We start from the raw sequence: 7,500 nt of genomic DNA on the forward strand, positions 1-7,500 counted from the left end.
TCACAGAGTCGTGTTGAATGCTGGAGAAAGAAGAGGAAGAGGAAGAGGAAGAGGTTAGGAGAGGAGAGAGAAAGGAAGAGGGTGAAGAGGTGATGGAAGGAGAGGAGATAAAGAAAAGAAAGATGACGAAGAAGAGCAGGCGAAGAAGGAGGAGGAGGAGGAGGAAGAGGAGGAGGAGGAGGAGGAGGAGGAGGAGGAGGAGGAGGAGGAGGAGGAGGAGGAGGAGGAGGAGGGGCTAGACAGGGAGGGATGTGGTGTTTGGTGTGGTGGACAGGAGGAGGAGAGGGAGGAGGAGGGAGATGGGTTGGTAGAATAGGATGGCATAGTAGTAGTGGGAGGAGAAGGAGGAAGAGGAGGAGAAGGAGGAGGGTAGGATGGGTTGGGTGGTAGTGGTGAAGGAGGAGGAGGAGGAGGAGGAGGAGGAGGAGGAGGAGGAGGAGAAGGAGGAGGAGTTGGGCGGGTACTGGGCAGGGTCGGGATGGCAGTGGTAGTGGTGGTGGTGGTGGTGACTGGTGACTGGTGATAGTAGAGTTGGTCAGGCAGTGTAGTGTGTTCAGTGGAGGAGGAAGGAGGTAGTGCCCTCATAATCCTCAACGTCAGTGGGAGTGTCCAAGGATCATCTCCCGGGGCTTACCTCCCTTTGTTTCCCGTGGATCTCCTTACAGAAACACCATCCCGCACACCAAACCAAGCCGCCTCACCTCCCTACTTACGAGTGAGTTAAAATCCACTGTCTCACCAGCAGTTATCACCATTAACACTGTTCCTACTATTCCCTCCAGTGGTGCAACAGTGTCAGTCACATTTGGTGCTTATTTTTTCATCCCAGCATCGACATTTGTGTGTTCGTGTGTCTGTTTGTCTCTGTACCCATTGTTTGCCGTGTCTTTTGTTTCGTGTTTGTTTTCGTTTTCGCGAGCTGGGTTGTGGGCTGTGTGAGGAGGCGTCTGCTGCTGCTGCTGCTGCTGCTGCTGCCCTTCCCTGCCCGTCTACTTCCCACCCACACCACTTTCTCTAGTCTCCTAAACTGTCTAATTGTGATGCTCTCTCTTCTAGTCTTATCATGGCATTCTCTCTCTCTCTCTCTCTCTCTCTCTCTCTCTCTCTCTCTCTCTCTCTCTCTCTCTCTCTCTCTCTCTCGCGTGATTTACGGTTCTCTCACCTCTGTGCGAAGCAAACTTCCTCCTCCTCATTCTTTTCCTCCTCTCCTTGAGTAAACACAGAACAGTCCTGCGCGAGGGACGGTCTCGTGTGTGTGTGTGTGTGTGTGTGTGTGTGTGTGTGTGTGTGTGTGTAATATTCTTGTATTAATGTGCTCATAAATAAACCGGATTTCTCCGCGAGGGTGTAGCAAGATATTTGATTTTCGTATGTGTGTGTGTGTGTGTGTACGTGTGTGTGTGTGTGTGTGTGTGTGTGTGTGTGTGTGTGTGTGTGTGTTGTTGTTGTTTTCGTAATTATTGTTAAATTAATAGTAGACGAAGAAATAGTGATAAAAAATGTTATCTTGTATTGTTATTATCGCAGCAGTTATTATTATTATCATAGGATAGCAGCCTGACCCTTTGTTCGCCATGAAAACCTGTGTAATAATGTGTAGGAAAAAAAGACGTAATAAATCATTTTATAACCAGGCGCCGAGTGTCCCCAGCGGGTGTCCGTGACGGAGTTCTTTAGGGCAGCAGGCGCCGCCCCGCGAGAGAACGGACATCTGGGAAACATATTAGCATGATTGTGACCACAGCAAGCTCAGATAACAGGGATTTAGGTCGTGGTTATATTAGCAACAATTGGGTGTTAGCGGTGATGGCAGTGGTGGTGGTGGTGGTGGTGGTGGTGATGATAATGGTTGCTGTATGCTTTTCAGAAGTCGGATTGGTGTCCTCTGCCTCGCCATATATCATTCTCTCTCTCTCTCTCTCTCTCTCTCTCTCTCTCTCTCTCTCTCTCTCTCTCTCTCTCTCTCTCTCTCTCTTTTAATTACAGCGATTCAAAGACGAAGCATGAGGTGTCTACTTGTGTTGCATCTTTTTACTTGTTTTCTAGCATTTTATTGTTATTACGAATATTTACCTATCCAATTACTCATTTATTAATTTGCTTTTTTTGTTCATTCATTCTTTCTTGTTGCAGTAAGTCAAACAGGTGCTTTCCGTAACGTTTTCCGTAACGTGACTAACTCGTGATCTCCTTTCGCCGTGACGCGTCTGAGATCCCGTCCCTCCACAGCTACATTACTGGCGCAGCGTACAATGTACTACACTAAATAAAATTCCCTGTACTGTATAATCTTGAGGCATAACCACTATAATAAGCCTGTACGCCCACTTGTACCCAGATTCATTCAAGTCTGTTCTCGTGGGTGTAACGCAGCATATCACACTCCAATGTTGCTGCTGTGAGGGAAGGCAACCACAGTAATTTGTCACAATCGGTTTGCCTAAATGAAGATTAATCCTCTTTTGGTCTAAGCAGATTGCAAGGGATTCTTTTTGTCGGCAGAAGGACGTAGAGTACTCTAGGAAAACAGGTTATTTGTCCTGGAAATGTCTTGGAAAACTGTTCTCTTTTGTCAGAGTTACACAGGAATCTTGAGTATGTAGTAGAAGAACGGGCAGAAATAGTAGTAGCAGTAGTAGTAGCAGCAGCAGCAGCAGTAGCAGTAGTGGTAGTAAATTACCAGTCCACATACTTTGAATTCTTAGCTGCAGTATATCTTTTTCTTTCTTCCTTTTTGTCAACGTTGATTTATCAGTTCCCTTTATACTCGTGTACCTAATTCTCATCCTTTTGTTACGCCTCTCTCTCTCTCTCTCTCTCTCTCTCTCTCTCTCTCTCTCTCTCTCTCTCTCTCTCTCTCTCTCTCACCTATCACTGTCGCATTATTGTTATTGTTATGAAGATTACCTGCTCGAGGTGTGATGGAGGAGGAGGAAGAGGAGGAGGAGGAGGGAAGACGTGGGATTTAAGAAGGTTTAGCGTTGACCTTGAATATTAGAAGGGAGGGAGGGATAGAGGAAGAGGAAGAAAAGGAATAGGAGGAGAAATGATCACGAGAACAGAGGAGAAGAAGAACGAGGATGATGATGATGATGATGATGATGATGAGGAGGAGGAGGAGGAGGAGGAGGAGGAGGAGGAGGAGGAGGCAGTTAAGGAATCAATGTGTTATGCAGATCTTGTCATGTGCAACTGGGAGGATCACCTGATGCATCTGTGTGTGTGTGTGTGTGTGTGTGTGTGTGTGTGTGTGTGTGTGTTATGTGGTGATTATTCATGTGTGAAAGTATCGTATGTGCGTTATGTGTGTACTAATGTGCCGCGGTGCTGTTAGGTAAAATTATAGTTATTATTGTTATTGCTATTATTGTTATTGTTATTATTATTATTATTATTATTATTATTATTATTATTATTATTATTATTATTATTATTATTATTATTATTATTATTATTATTATTGTTATTATTGTCATCATCATTGTTTTAGTTATATTTTTGCTGATTTAGTTCACACACACACACACACACACACACACACACACACACACACACACACACACACACACACACACACACACACACACATTCATCCAATTTCTGATTTTCCTTGCGTCCGCCCTCCCTCCTTCCCTCCCTCCTTTCCCTTTCCCCTGCCCTATATCTTATCTCTCTCTCTCCCTCTCCCTCTGACCCACCCTCTCCCTCGCCCTCGCCTCCTTTTCTCTCCCCACGGCGCCAGGGACGGATTACTGGAGTCCTAGATCGTGGCCTGGGATTACACACACACACACACACACACACACACACACACACACACACACACACACACACACATGCTGTGATGTTTGCATAAATTATGTAATCTGTGTGTATGTCAGAGAGAGAGAGAGAGAGAGAGAGAGAGAGAGAGAGAGAGAGAGAGAGAGAGAGAGAGAGAGAGACCTACAGACAGAAATCAGACAAATGGTCAGATTGGACAGGTAAGAGGTTACCTGGAGGGAAGGAGGGAGGGAGGAAGAGAAGTAGGAAGGGAGGTAGAGGGAGGGAAGTGGAAGGATGGGAGAGAGGGAAGGGAAGGAAGGGAGGACATCATTTCTAAATTCACCACCACAATCACCACCACCGCCACCACCACTACATAAAACACTCAGGCTTCTGCTCTGCCCTTCCCCCACTAAATGCACACCCCCAAACCCCAATCACCCTCCCCCCAATCCCTTTCACCCCCCTTTCACCCCTTCCCAGACGTGCCCTGCCATCACAAGAGTGCCTTCCCCTCCTCCCCCCTTACTGACCAATAGGAGGAGGCCTGGCAATACGTTGTGGCTCTGTGATTGGCCAGGCAGAAGCCAATAGTGGGAGGGTTCAAGTGGGTACGAATCACATGTTAAGGCAGGCGGCGGTGTGTGATTGGGGTGAGCAAGGCCTTGGCTGCAACTATGTACACTTCTGCTCTCCTCAGCCTCGTGCTACTTTCCGTCACTTTTAATCTACAGCAATTCTAGTCTATAAAGACTTTCATTTACGATAGTTTTTGTGCATAACTGTCCTGAGCTACAACGGTTCCAATCTACAATGCTTCTAATCTCTAATCGCTTCAGTCTTCAATAATCCTAATCTACAACAATTCCAACCCTTAACCCCTTCAGTACTGGAACGTATTTCTACCATGAGTTTTGTGTATGATTAGACGATTTTATTGACGTTAGGAAAAGTCTATGGAGGTGAGAAGATTGATGGCTAGAGTCTTCACCATTTTAATCCCTACATGAGTTTCTGAAGTTGTATGAATCATCAAATAGTAAACAAGATGAATAGGAAAACAGTTCCAATCTACAACATTTCCAACCCTTAATAGTTCTAATCCATAACAGCTCCAATCTACAACGGTTCTAATCTACAGCAGTTCCAGTCCACGAGTACCACAATTTCAATCTACAATCATTTCAGTCTGTAGCAGTTTCAATCTACAACTTAATTTCAATCTTTAGGGTTCCAAACTACAACTATTCCTGTCCATTGCTTCATTCCAGTCAACTACAATTTCATCCTAAGTACTGTACAGCCATTCCCATTATAACTTCACTCCAATCTACGACCTCTTTCCTGTCCTCTTCTTTCCAGTCTACAGTAATTGCTACTTTCATTAACTTCTTTTACAATTTCTTTTAGTGTATCGTTTCGAGTTTATTTATTTGATTTTTTTTTATTTATCTATTATGAGCCTTTTCCTTATTTTACTATACCGTCTTTATTATCGTTTTTATATTTATTTCTTGTCCTTCCATCTGTCCTTCTTCCCCTTCCTTCCCTTTTCCTCGCTCCTTTTCTTCCTCCCTTCATTCCTTCTTTCTTTGCTCTCTCTCTCTCTCTCTCTCTCTCTCTCTCTCTCTCTCTCTCTCTCTCTCTCTCTCTCTCTCTCTCTCTCTCTCTCTCTCTCTCTGTCCTTCATGCAGGAAGACCAACAAGCTAGCAACGACACACACACACACACACACACACACACACACACACACACACACACAAAAAAAATACATGCCAGTCTTCCTTTGAGCTTCTCACGGCCAAGAGAGAGAGAGAGAGAGAGAGAGAGAGAGAGAGAGAGAGAGAGAGAGGAAGGGTATGTGTGTGTGTTCCGCCTAGGGCATAACAATAAAATACTACGCTAGTTTTTAAGGTTCCTGGTTCGCTTTCTACCTGTTAAAGGGTATCTGATGCAGTGTTGCGGTGTGGCGTCCGGAGGTATCAGTGCCCGTCAGCAGGTGTCAGGAGGCATTTGGGGACGAGTTTGGAAAGTGTCACCAGGTACCAGGGGACGTCAGGAGGTATCAAGAGACATGTTCGGGAGGTGTCAGCAAGTATCAGGGAGTGTCAGTAATTACTGTGTCAGGATGCAAGAAAGTGTGAGACGTCAGGAGTTGATTGGGAATTCTATGCAAGTCAGGAACACGACAGATGTCAGAGAAGGCTAGAAATGGTATCAGGTATTAGGGAAATATGTTATAAGGGTGTCAGGTAGACGGTAGAACGTGTCAGGAAGGTTACAGTAGAGACAGGTAAGCATATGAGAGATTAAAAAGTATCAGGAGTCAGGAGGAACGTGTCAGAACATCAGGAATTAGAAAACAAATGTCAGGAGATATCAGGGAGAAACTGGTAACTGTGACAAGGACTGGAGACTAAGAGGAGTTACAATGGCCAAGTAAGAGTATCAAGGATTAGGAAAAGATGTCAGAAAGTGTCAAGAACATATGAAAAGAAGTATGAGGCAGTATTAGGTAATGTCAGGAGTTTCAGGAAAGAGTGGGATAAGTGTGTTGACTTAAGGCATAGAAGAATGTGCGTTTTAAGGGTGTCGGGGTGTTAAAGGGTGAGCTGAGGTTAGGGTTAAGGGTGAAAGTAAAAGTTTTAGGGGTAAGCAATAAAGAGGCGTGGCCACGAGGGCGAGGGGCGTGGCTGTAAGGGTGAAAAGGGTCCTGCAAAATGGGAAAGGGAAAAAGGCAATGATTCACCTTATAAAGAAATGGTTGTAATCATCTATATTTCCTTTTTTTATTTATCTGTGTCCCTTTTCTTTATTTTCCGTCTCCTTACTACATCATTCACTTTTTTTCTTTTATCCCTTTTGTTTCTCTCCCTTATTTTCTTTCTTTCGTACTTACTCCAACCCGTGCCTCCGCATTCTCTCCTTTTTCATTTCTATTTTATTTTCCTTTTCTTCGTTTATCGTGTATTTCTCTTCTCCTCTTGGATATTTCTTCATTATCTTGCCCTTCTCTCGTTTGTCTTAATCATCCGTCTGTGATCCTTTCCTTCTATTTCCTTCAATTTGTCTCTCATTCCTTCTCATATCCCTAAAAAATCCTCCTCTCTCCCACCTCTCTTTTCTTCCCTATCCTTCTCATCTATTTTCTTTCATTTCTTTATTCGCATGCTTTTGTATTACTCGGTTTCATGTTCCACTTTCTCTTCTTTTTTTTTCTCTCTCCTTCTCTTCTTCCCTTCTCTCCTTCGCCTCCTTTATCACTTTCTCCAGTCTCTGTTCTCTTCATCTTCGTTTTTTCTTCTCTCTTCTGTTTTTATTCTTCAACAGACTCTCTCCTTTCCTCGCCAGTTGTCTCCCATTCTTCCTCAGCTCTCCCTCCCTCCCTCCTTACTTCCCTCACTCTCCCTCCTTCCTTCCCTTGCTTCCTTCCAAGCCTTCCTTCCTCCCCTCCCTGCCTCCACCCCTTCCTCTTCGTGTCTCCTAATTTTTACTCTGTAGACTTCATTGGTCTCTCTCTCTCTCTCTCTCTCTCTCTCTCTCTCTCTCTCTCTCTCTCTCTCTCTCTCTCTCTCTCTCTCTCTCTCTCCTTAAACATCGTCCACACACTTGTCCTTCCTCCTCCTCCTCCTCTTCTTCCTCCTCCTCCTCCTCCTCCTCCTCCTCCTCCTCCTCCTCCTCCTCCTCCTCCTCCTCCTTCTCCTTCGGGTAAAGATATGACAAGTTTTTACCTT

General features: G+C 44.8%; 1 protein-coding gene across 1 annotated transcript in view; it reads left to right on the plus strand.

Annotated features, from left to right (window-relative positions):
- Positions 1–523: 523 nt before the first annotated feature.
- LOC123511041 overlaps positions 524–7,500 on the plus strand; it is a 57,942-nt gene continuing 50,965 nt past the window's right edge. Inside the window, exon 1 of the mRNA XM_045266656.1 lies at positions 524–715. The gene's annotated coding sequence lies outside the window, so the exon portion shown is untranslated. The remainder of the gene's footprint in view (positions 716–7,500) is intronic.

This window comes from Portunus trituberculatus, chromosome 31 (genome assembly GCF_017591435.1).
Source record: "Portunus trituberculatus isolate SZX2019 chromosome 31, ASM1759143v1, whole genome shotgun sequence".
NCBI classification, from domain to species: Eukaryota; Metazoa; Arthropoda; class Malacostraca; order Decapoda; family Portunidae; genus Portunus; species Portunus trituberculatus.